Below are 12,753 nucleotides of genomic sequence, written 5' to 3'. Positions count from 1 at the left end.
GTCAGGGTTGTATCCTTTCACCATACCTATTCAATCTGTATGCCGAGCAAATAATCCAAGAAGCTGGACTATATGAAGAAGAACAGACCATCAGGATTGGAGGAAGACTCATTAACAACCTGTGCTATGCAGATGAGACAACCTTGCTTGCTGAAAGTTAAGAGGACTTGAAGCACTTACCGATGAAAACAAAGACCACAGATTTCAGTATGGATTGCACCTCAACATAAAGAAAACAAAAACCCTCACAACTGGACCGTGATAAATGGAGAAAAGATTGAAGCTGTCAAGGATTTGATTTTACTTGGATCCATGATCAACGTCCATGGAAGCAGCAGTCAAGAAACCAAAAGACCCATTGCACTGGGCAAAAGACCTCTTTAAAGTGTTGAAAAGCAAAGACGTTACCCTGAAGACTAAGATGTACCTGACCTAAGCCATGATATTTTCAATGGCATCATATGCATGGGAAAGCTGGACAATGGATAAGGAAGACCAAAGAAGAATTTACTCCTTTGAGTTGTGGTGTTGGCAAAGAATATTGAATATACCATGGACTGCCAAAAGAAAGAACAAATTTGTCTTGGAAGAAGTACAACCAGAATGCTCCTTAGAAGCAAGGATGGCAAGACTACGTCTTACATACTTTGGACATGTTATCAGGAGGGATCAGTCCCTGGAGAAGGACATCATGCCTGGTAAAGTACAGGGTCAGTGAAAAAAAGGAAGATCCTCAAAGAGATGGATTGACACAGTGGCTGCAACAATGGGCTCAAGCATAACAATGATTGTGAGCATGGTGGAGGACCAAGTAGTGTTTTGTTCTGTAGTACGCAGGGTCACTATGATTCGGAACTGACTCAACGTCACCTAACAATAAGAACAACAATGAAATGCCTGGTCTTTAGTATAGATAATATAGGGAAGCAACAACAAACATTTACTGAGTGCTACCACATACAATGCACTCAATAAAGAACACTGAGGTTTGCAGAGGATACACAGATAAAATAAGATGCCTTCCCTTAATAATTAAACTTAAAACCTAGAGCAAGAGACAAACTTTCAATCTAATCATAGAGCAATTTATCATATGTTCTCAAAAAAAGTTGGGTTTTTTTGTTGCTTTTTTTTTAAGGCCTTGTTGTTAGTTGCTGTCAAGCTAGTCCCGATTCAATAGCAACCCTATGTACAACAGAACAAAACACTTCTGGGTCCTGTGCCATCCTCATGATCGTTGCTATGCTTGAGCCCATTGCTGCAGCCACTTGTCAATCCATCTCGTTGAGGGTCTTGCTCTTTTTTGCTGAACCTCCACTGTACTGAGCATAATATCCTTCTCCATGGACTGGTCCCTCCTGATAATATGTCCAAAGTATGTGAGGCAAACTCTCGTCATCCTTGCTTCTAAGGAGCATTCTGGCTGTACTTCTTTCAAGATAGGTTTGTTCATTCTTTTGGCAATCTATGGTATACTCAACATTCTTTGCCAACACCACAACTCAAAGGTGTCAATTCTTCTTCGGTCTTCCTTATTCACTGCCCAGCTTTCGCATGCAAAGGAGGCGACTGGCGACTGAAAACACCATAGTCCTAAAAGTGATGTCTTTGCTTTTTAACACTTTAAAGAGGTCTTTTGCAGCAGATTTTGCCCATAGAATCATTCAAAATTGCAACTCAAGGCTTGAATTTTTTTTCAGTTCTTTCAGCTAGAGAAATGTCAAGCATGTTCTTCCCTTTTGGTTTTCTAACTCCAGGGCTTTGCACATTTCATTATAATACTTTGTCTTCTCTAGCCACCCTTGCAAATCTTCTGTTCAACTCTTTTATTTCATCATTTTTTACTTTCGCTTTAGCTACTCTACGTTCAAGAGCAAGTTTCAGAGTCTCTCCTGACATCCATTTTAGTCTTTTCTTTCTTTCCTTCCTTTTTAGTGACGTCTTGCTTTCTTTATGTTTGATGTCATCCCACTACTCATCTGGTCTTCAGTCATTAATGTTCAAGTGTCAAATCTATTCTTAAGATGGTCTCTAAATTCAGGGAGGATATACTCAAGTTCGGATTTTTGCTCTTGCAGACTTGTTTTAAGTTTCTTCAGCTTCAGCTTGAACTTGCTATGAGCAACTGATGGTCTTTTCTGCAGTCGGCCACTGGCCTTGTTCTGACTGATGATATTGAGATTTCCCATTGTCTTTTTCTACAAATGTAGTTGATTTGATTCCTGTGTTTTCCATCCAGTGAGGTCCACGTATATAGTCACCTTTTGTGTTGTTGAAAAAAGGTATTTGCAATGAAGACGTCATCGGTCTTGCAAAATTCTATCATGTGATCTCCAGTGTCATTTCTATCACCAAGCCCATATTTTCCAACTACCCATCCTTCTTCTTTGCTTCCAACTTTTGCATTCCAATTACCAGTAATTATCAGCATCTTCATTGCATGTTTGATAAATTTCAGACAGCAGAAGTTTGTAAAAATCTTCAGTTTCCTAATCTCTGGCCTTAGTGGTTGGTGTGTAAATTTGAATAATATATTAACTGGTCTTCCCTGAAGGTGTATGGATATTATCCTATCACTGACAGCGTTGTACTTCAGGATAGATCTTAAATATTCTTTTTGAGGCTGAATGCGATGCCATTCCTCTTTATTTTGTTGTTCCTGACATAGTAGGCCATATGACTGTATGATTCAGAAAAGTCCATTTCCGCTCACTATTGCCTAAGATATAGATCTTTATGAGTTCCATTTCATTTTTGACGATTTCCAATTTTCCTAGATTCATACTTAGTACATTCTACGTTCCAATTATTAATGGATGTTTGCAGCTGTTTCTTCTCATTTTGAGTCATGACACATCAGCAAAAGAAGGTCTGGAAGCTTTACTTCATCCCCATCATTAAGGTCGACTCTACACTGAGAAGGCAGCTCTTCCCCAGTCATATTTTGTGTGCCTCCCAACTTGAGGGGCTAATCTTCAGCACTAAATTAGACAGTGTTCTGCTACTATCCATAAGGTTTTCACTGGCCAATTTTTTCGGAAGTAGACCACCAGGTCTTTCCTAATCTGTATTAGTCTGGAAGATCTACTAAAACCTCTCTATCATGACCTTGCTGGTATTTGAAATAATGGTGGCATAGCTTCCAGCATCTAGCAACAAGCTAGCCACCACAGTATGACCAACTGACAGGTACACAGTGAGAGAGAAGAATATGAGAGGAAATAGATGAGATGGTCCCACTTTTGCCCTAGAAAGGGGAGATGCATTAGATACAGGAGGTGGCACTGAGAGATACTCAGGGAGGTCTTTTGATCACACTACCAACTGAGACTCCATACAGGAATCCAGTGTCCTCGGTGGTGCAAACAGTTTGTGCTCTGCTACTGTCCTAAAGCTTGGTGGTTCAAACCTATGCAGCAGCACCTCAGAAGAAAGATCTGGCTATCTGCTTCTGTAAATATTACAGCCAAGAAAACCATATGGAGCAGTTCTACTCTGAAACACTTGGGGTTGCCATGTGTCAGAATGAACTCGATAGCAGTGGGTTTGATATGGGTTTGCAGGTGGTCCCACAAGAAGAGGGCAACCCATAAAAGTTAAGAAAATTGTGCAATTATAGTCAGGGATCAGGAAATCCTGGAGTGTAGTTGTCCTTAGTTACCTTTCCCATGTAGCATAAATGGGACCCTGTATATAGCTGAGTGTGAATGAACAATTTGCAGAGGTTGGGGGAAGGGGATGCTTTAATTTAGGGTTGCAAAGAACACCACCAAGAAAGGACCCAGAGGTCTCTTTCTCCATAATAAGATAGGATGCCACTGAATCTGCCTGGGAGTGCCAAGAGGTGCACCAACAATTGACTTCAGCTGTAAATATGAGCAAGGCAAGTACTAACCTGTGGGCAAGGGACATTGACTCAGAAGCAAAGGGACCTTGTGCTCAAGGACATCTTGTCTTCCCATCTGACAGATCTGTCCCCCATCCCCACCCCTCACCATACAGTGGATATCATTTTAGAAAGGAGCCAGGGAGGGAGAGCAGAAGATTGAAACTTAACAGACTGAGCGTTTGGTCCTAGAGCAATAAAGCATTACCTAAATAAATGCTTTGAATTATAAAATTGGACTAAAGATTAAACCCAATTGGATGTTTAGTCTAGTTACTTTGAGATAAGGAGCCTGGTAGCGAACTGGTTAAGCACCTGGATGCTAACTGAAAGGTCAGCAGTTTGAACCCACCAGTCACTCCACAGGAGAAAGCTGTGGCAGTTTGCTTCTTTAAGGATTTACAGCATTGGAAACCCTGTGGGGCACTTCAACCTTGTCCTATAGGATTGACTATGAGACAAAATCGACTCTATGGCAACAGTTTTGGCTTTTGGGTTTTTACTCTGAGATAACTAGAAAGACCACGTTCTGAAGGAACCATGATCTAAGGGCAGTTAGGAGGCATGAGTTATAATCCAGCTCTGCTATTCACTAACTACGTGACCATGAGCAAATTATTTAATTCTTCTGGACCTCATTTACTTTCTTTATCAAAATGAGCCATAATAAATCCAAGGTTAGTTCTAAAATCCAATGACTCTAAGATCTCAAAGAGTCCTCCTTTCTTCTCTAAAGGTCACACATACAAATGCACCAAAGGTCATGTCTTCCAAAATCCAGTCAATTAGTGGCCTTTTTTAGTAAGCCTGTAGGTTGAACACACGTCTCTCCTTCCAAATCAGTACTATATGTGGGTTCCAATCTAGTTCACCTACTAAGAGAAGAATGTTCAGACAACAAAATGGAAAGTTATTCAGATAAAGTAACGACTGGGATTTTCTAGTTTGCCACAGAAGAATCATTTTGTTGTTGTTGCTTTCATTTCAATCTACCTTAAATGGCACCCCAAAACACTCTTTGAATAAGTATTTTGTGAATGATATCTCTGATTATATTAATTTGCTATTTAATATTTTCCATTGAAAGTTCTGTGGCAAACTGTATCTAAGCCAACTTTTCTTGTAGTACAATCATTCAGTAAAACACCAGAAATAAAACCAGCCAATTAACTACCCCTTCCTCCAAAGATCTTTAACTAATCAAAATGTTCCAGGGGGTACTTAAGGCACTTCATAAGAAATACATCACATAATAAACAGATTGCATATTCTCATTATCAATATCACAACATAAAATTTCTATTATAAAAATGATTTTTAGTTCCAAACTCTTATGTCAGCTTCCAACCAAAATGTACGTTATTTCATTTTATTTAGCCTGATCATGTTTTAGTTTGATTTGCCACCCCTCTAAAACATGTAATTGCCCTACATTGTGTCTTTGCGATATCTTTTAAACATGTAGTCTTTTGTTCCATTTGCCATTACCTTATCACCTGCCTGAGTATTTGCTTCCTGATCACCTGACATTTATCTTTACTACACAAAAACTCCAATCAGAACAGTAAATGTCTTTGAGCTGTCCAGTAATTTCTTTTTCTGATTGTAATATTGCAAGGAAGTTCCAGACCTCTAGAATTGCCCTAATTAACATCACATAGATGAATACAGGTGAGTTTACTTAAACAGCACCATTATCAATAGGAGCATAAAATATTCCTATGAGAATTTTCAAAGCCTAACAACAACACAACATTTTCAAAATTACACAGCTAAAACTGATTATTACATACATCAACATATTAAGATACGTTTGTATTTCTTTACCTTATCTTTGGTTTTTGTTGTTGTTAGGTGTCATCCAGTCAGTTCTGACTCAGCAACCCTAGATACAACAGAACAAAACACTGTCCAGTCCTGTGCCATCCTCACAATCTTTGCTGTGTTTGAGCCCATTGTTGCAGTCCATTGTCAATCCATCTCATTGAAGGTCCTCCACTTTTTTGCTCACCCTCTACTTTACCAAGTATGATGTACTTCTCCAGGGACTGTTCCCTCCTGATAGCATGTACAAAGTACTTGAGACGAAGTCCCACCATCCTTGCTTCTAAGCAGCATTCTAGCTGTACTTCTTCCAAGACAGATTTGTTCATTCTTCTGGCAGTACATAATAGTATATTAAATATTCTTCACCAACACCATAATTGAAGTGCACCTACTCTTCTTCAGTCTTCCTTATTCCTCATTCAGCTTTCACATGCATACGAGGTGACGGAAAATACCACAGCTTGGATCAGCCCCACCTTAGTCCTCAAAGTGACATCTTTGCTTTTTAACACTTTAAAGGGGTCTTCTGCAGCAGATTTGCTCAATGCAATAGATCATTTGATTTCTTGACAGCTGCTTCTGTAGGTATTGATCATGGATCCAAGTAAAATGAAATCCTTGACAACTTCAATTATTTTCTCCGTATATTATGATGTTGCTTATTGGCCCAGTTGTAAGGATTTTGTTTTCTTTATGTTGAAGTATAATCCATACTGAAGGCTGTAGTCTTTAATCTTCACCAGTAAGTGCTTCAAATCCTCTTCGCTTTCAACAAGGAAGGTTGTGTCATCTGCATATCGCAGGTTGTTAATGAGTCTTCCTCCAACCCTGATGCCACATGCTTCTTCATATAATCCAGCTTCTTGGATTATCTGCTCAGGATACAGATTGAATAAACCTGGTGAAAAGATACAGCCCTGATGCACACCGTTCCTGATTTTAAGCCAAGCAGTATCCCCTTGTTCTGTTCAAACAACTACCTCTTGCTCTATGTACAGGTTCCTCATGATCACAATTAAGTGTTCTGGAATTCACATTCTTTGCAATGTTATCCATGATTTGTTATGATCCACCCAGTCGAATGCCTTTGCATAGTCAATAAAACACAGCGTGATGTTTAAGGTTGTGTGTCAGCTTGGCTGGGCCATGATTCTCAGTGGTTTGGCAGTTATGATAGAGTTTGGCAGTTATGTAATGATGTAATCACCTCCATAATGAGATTTGAGACAATGTAATCACCTCCATGATGAGATCTGCTATGAGCAGTCAATCAGTTGAAAAGGAGTTTCCTTGGGGGTATGGCCTGCTTCCCATATATGTAGACTTTCTGACAAAGATCACTGGCTTTTGCTTGCTCTGGATCCTGTCATCTGTTCTCCAGTTCTTGGAACCTGAGCTAGCAGCTTAGCTGCCAATCTTGGGATTCATCATCTCCTGCAGCTACATGAGTCAGAAGCCTCCAGCCTGACCATAGACTTGGAACTTTCCAGCCTCTACAATCATGGGAGCCATTTCCTTGATATAAATCTCTCTCTCTCTCTCCATATATATATACGTATATACTTGACCGGTTTGCTTCTCCAGAGAACCTAGCTTAAGACATTTGGTACCAAGAGTGGTTCTAGAGAAACAAAATTCTAAGGGTGAGTTTTCTAAATTTGTTCTCAAGTCTGGTTAGCCTTAAAGATGTTGATGATTCTGCTTCCAGTAGTAAAGAGGGCACTGCCAATCCATGGCATAAGGTGGCAATAGAAATATGCACAATATCACCACCAATAGACCACTTATTGGTGAGAGGAGAGGCTCTGGGTGATCACACATTTGATACCTTTCTACAATTTTGTCAGAAAGAGAAGTATAAGGAAGCTGGTTGGTTGGTCCTATTTTCACTAGACAAAGTGGTAAAAGAGATGAGCTCAGGGCTTCAGAGTCACAGCTCAAGCACCACTTAAATGACCTCAAAATTTCCACTTATATCTTGAAAGAAAGCCTTATTTCTTGTAGCAACAGAGCTGATATTTCCAAAAACCAAACCCAGAGTCTTATTGTAAGAGTGGCTGAATTACAATGCCCATTTAATTCCCAACCTCATGTTGTGTCTGAAGTTCAGGTGAGGACATCGATTGGGAAGAAATGAGATCCTAAACTTGGGATGGGGACATATGGAAAGATAATTAGGAAGCTGGGGACACTGAGCCCTAAATTCTGTTGAATCACTCCTGCCAGCCGAAGCAGCCCTCTCATTCCCATCTGAAGATATTACTCCATCTTTGTCTGCTAAGCCACACTCCACAGTAAAACCATTAGCCCTTCCACCCCCATCTGTGAAATTAACCTAGCTGTATCTGAAGGGCCTTTTCTGAATCATCCCTCAGGGAGATAGTTGAGTCATTGCCTGGGGCATAGGCTGATTCAATGGTACTTGAAGTATCAGTGGCAGATAGAGATGCTGTTTGGAGTCTTTGGTACACCCCTATTGGTGAATCACAGTGCAGACCCTTAGGATTTTGGAACAAAGCCCTGCCATCCTTTGCAGAGAATTACTCTCCTTTTGAGAAACAGCTTTTGGCTTCTTACTGGGCCTTAGTAGAGACTGAATGCTTACCCATGGGCCACCAAATTACCATGTAGCCTGAGGTGCCCATCATGAACTGGGTGTTGTCTGACCCACAGAGTCATAAATTTGGACGTGCACAGCAGCACTCCATCATTAAATGGAAGTGGTATATATGAGCTTGGGCTTGAGCAGGACCTGAAGGCACAAGTAAGTTGCATGAGGAAGTGGCCCAAATGCCCATGGTCTCCACTCCTGTCCCACTATCTGCCTCTTCCAGTCTGCACCTATGGCCTCATGGGGAGTTCCTTATGATCAGTTGACTGAGCAAGAGAAAACTCGTGCCTGGTTTACAGATGGTTCTGCATGATATGTAAGCACCACTCAAAGATGGATAGCAGCAGCACCACAGCCCCTTGATGTGACCCCCGAAGGACAGTGGTGAAGGGAGATCCTCCCAAAGGGTACAACTTTGAACAGTACACCTGTTTGTTCACTTTGCTTGGAAGAAGAAATGGCCAGATGTGCGACTGTATACTGATTCATGGGCTGTGGCCAACAGTTTGGCTGGATGGTCAGGAACTTGGAGGAAACATAACTGGAAAATTGGTGACAAAGAGGTATGGGAAAGAGGTATGTGGATAGACCTCTCTGAATGGGCCAGAGTGATATTTGTGTCTCATATGAATGCTTACCAAAGAGTGACCTTAGCAGAGGAGGATTTTAACAATCAGGTGGATAGGATGACAGGTTCTGTGGAAACCCTCTTTCCCCAGCCACTCCTGTCATTGTCCAATGGGCTCATGAACAAAGTGGCCATGGTGGCAGGCATGGAGGTTATGCATGGGCTCAGCAACATGGACTTCCACTCACCATGGCTGACTTGGCTATAGCCACTGCTGAGTGTCCAATCTGCCAGCAGCAGAAACCAACACTGAGTCCTCGATATGGTACCATTCCTCAAGGTGATCAGCCAGCAACCTGGTGGCAGGTCAATTACATTTGACCACTTCCATCATGGAAAGGGCAGTGTTTTGTTCTTACTAAAATAGACACTTACTCTAGATACTGATTTATCTTCCTTGCATGCCATGCTTCTGCCAAAACTACCATCCGTGAACTTACAGAATGTCTTATTCACTGTCATGGTATCCCACACAGCATCACCTCAGATCAAAGGTCTCACTTCACAGCAAATGAAGACTGGCAATGGGCCCTTGCTCACTGGTCTTGCCATGTTCGCCATCATCCTGAAGCAGCTGTCTTGAAAGAATGATGGAATGGCCTTCTAAAGACACAGTTATGGTGCCAGTTAGGTGGCAATACCTTCTAGGTTTGGGACAATGTTCTCCAGGAGACTATGTATGCTCTAAACCAGAATCCAATATATGGTGCTTTTTCTCCCATAGCCAAGAATCAAGGGGTAGAGATGGGTGTGGCACCACTCACTATTACCCCTAGTGACCCACTCACAAAATTTTTGCTTCCTGTCCCCTTAACCCTGTGCTCTGTGGGTCTTGGGTTCTTGGAACTTGAGCTAGCAGCTTACCTGCCAGTCTTGGGATTCATCAGCCCTTGCAGCTACATGAGTCAGAAGAAACCTCCAGCTTGACCCATGGACTTGAGACTTTCCAGCCTCTACAACCATGTGAGCCATTTGCTTGATATAAATCTCTCTATCTCTCTGTCTATCTCTCTCTATCTCTATCTATCTCTATCTATCTATATAGATAGATAGATAGGTAAACATCTTTTTGGTATTCTCTGCTTTCAGTCAAGATCCATCTGACAACAGCAGTAATATCTCTTGTTCCACATCCTCTTCTGAATCAAGATTGATTTTTGTTGCCTGTCAATGTACTACTGAATTATCTTTAGCAAAATTTTACTTGCATGTGATATTAATGATATTGTTTGAAAATTTCCTCATTCTGTTGGATCATCTTTCTTTGAAATGGGCACAAATATGGATCTCTTCCAGTTGGTTGTCCAGGTAGCTGTCTTCCAAATTGTTGACATAGACCAGTGAGCACTTCCAGCATTTGATCTGCTTGTTGAAACATCTCAATTGCTATTCTGTCAATTTCTGAAGCCTTGTTTTTCACCAATGTCTCCAGAGCAGCTTGGACTTCTTCCTTTAGTACCACTGGTTCTTGATCATATACTACCTCCTGAAGTGTTTTTCAGAGGTCGATTAATAATTTGATTAAACTTGATATGACTATCATATTTCCTCTCTGTTTCACACCCCTAGTGTTTTCAGTGAGGAAAAATAAAATTATATTTATAACACGTATATGTAGAGAACTAATCTATAAAATACATCTGAAAATACGAATCTTTAAAAAGAATCTAGTTACTGACCCAAATCCAATAAAATATGAATATTTCTGCCACCCTTGATTAAATGTAAGCTCATACGTATGCTCAAGTGTTGAATATTTACTATCATTTGAATTAAAGAAAGGCAGCCGAGTCCTTTAAAGTAGAGCATAAAAGCAATGTTTTGAAAATGGGTGAAATCCTATCTTGTCTTTGAGCTGTCATTCAAGCCCTTAGACTTTGCCCATATATTCTCTTCTCTATTCTTGTTCTCAACCTGTGATACCTGATTCCTAGTTCGGTTATTTCCGCCTTTTGTTCACAAGTATTTTCTCTTAACAACACACCATTCAGAAAAAGGTATGTCTTTGAATTGTTCTGATAAAAGATATCACTGTAGTGTTTCAAGACTATAAGTTAGAAGTCTTGAAATAACACCATTTGTTTGCACTTAGAATGAGTTTGTTTGACAAGTGGGCCTTTAAAAATACAGTCAATAACATTTAAGAAACAGAATTTTGCATTGCAGTATGTATAAATATTTAGTGTAGGTTAATACGATATCACTTTAAGGAATCTAAAAGGATTATTCTCAGGCATAATTTCAGCATGCACTTACTATGACATATACATTATATAGTAAAGCCTCTGAGTCCCAGGCAAAAGGGGGATGGGAGAACTTAGGCAAATTTAAGTAATTGAGGGAGAATAAAATGGCCATAACTTTTCTGTATTGATGTTGGTCAGCTATATAGAATAAAGCCAGGTTTCCGTTGCCTAAAATCTGAAAGAAATACAACTGAACCAAAACAAGTTAAATTGGAAGAATCACACTGAACTCTTTTCAAGTAATTTATAGTCTGTTTTCACATACAACACTACAATAATAATGAAAAACACATATCCCATTTCAGTCGAGTCAATTACAAACTCATAGTGGCCCTATAGGACAGAGTAGAACTGCCCCATAGGGTTTCCAAGGCCTGTAAAGAGGCAGACTGTCACATCTTTCTCCCACGGAGAGGATGCTGGGTTCAAGCCACTGATCTTTTGGTTAGCAGCCAAGCGCTTAACCACTGCACCACCAGGGCCTGCAAAAATTTAAAATCTAAAAAAAAACTTAAAACTAAACTCCAAATCTGTTGCCATCGAGTTGATTCCAACTCAAAAAAACCTTAGGAGGATTAAAATTCTTTAACTTATCAATGGATTTAATACTTACCAATGAATTTAATATTTTATCAATATTACAATTAGAATAATGTATTTGAATATAACAGTGTATGTAATTTTATATATAATGAATTATCTTAATACATCTATGTTAAAATATTTCAAAGCACATACCACTTATGAAAAACTAATTTATTACAGCATTTACTCAAAAGAGAGTTATAAATAATAATATTGTACTCTATTGTTTACAATTATTGTAAAATAGTCTTTTTTGGTTAAGTATAATATGTATTTTCATTTCGTGATATTTTAGATTTAAAATCTTTTCAGATTTCATCTCATTTCTCTGCTTTCCTTTACAGGAAAAGGAAATTCCTCAAAAAGAAATGTTTATTCTCGCTGTCTTTCTTTTCTCAAAATTTCCTTCTTAACTTTGTAGTCAGTCTTTCTTCCTCAACATGCCAGAGAAATAGCTCTTGCTAAAGTTGCTAGTTGCCTCCATGTTGCTAAATCCAATGGGCATTTCCCAAGTCATCTTACTTGACCTACCAGCAGTACTTGAAACTCTTGATCACTCCCTCCTCCTTAAAACACTTTTTTTACTCGGCTTCCAGGACATCACATTTTTGGTTTTTCTCCTACCTCACTGGAACTCCTTTTTGGTCTGTTTGCCGGTTTCTGCTTATATCTCTAATCCCTAAATGCTGGAGCACCCCAGGACTCAGTCCTCAGACCCTTCTTCATCTATAATCGTGCCTTAGGTTACTCATCCAATTTCTTGCTTTAAATACCAGTTGTATCACTTATGACACCAAAGTTATATTTCCAGCCTAAGCATCTCCCCTGAACTACAGACTCATATCCTACTGACATCTACTCAACATCTCCCTTTAGAGGGCAAACAGGAATCTCAAAATGCTCAAAGCAGAACTCCTGATTTCCACCTCCCCCAAAAATCTGTTCTGATCATATTCTTCTCTGTTTCAGT

The sequence above is a fragment of the Trichechus manatus genome, unplaced genomic scaffold, assembly GCF_000243295.1.
Source record: "Trichechus manatus latirostris isolate Lorelei unplaced genomic scaffold, TriManLat1.0 scaffold00212, whole genome shotgun sequence".
NCBI classification, from domain to species: domain Eukaryota; kingdom Metazoa; phylum Chordata; class Mammalia; order Sirenia; family Trichechidae; genus Trichechus; species Trichechus manatus.
The sequence above is the reverse complement of the archived record's forward strand: the minus strand, read 5'-3'. Positions refer to the sequence as shown.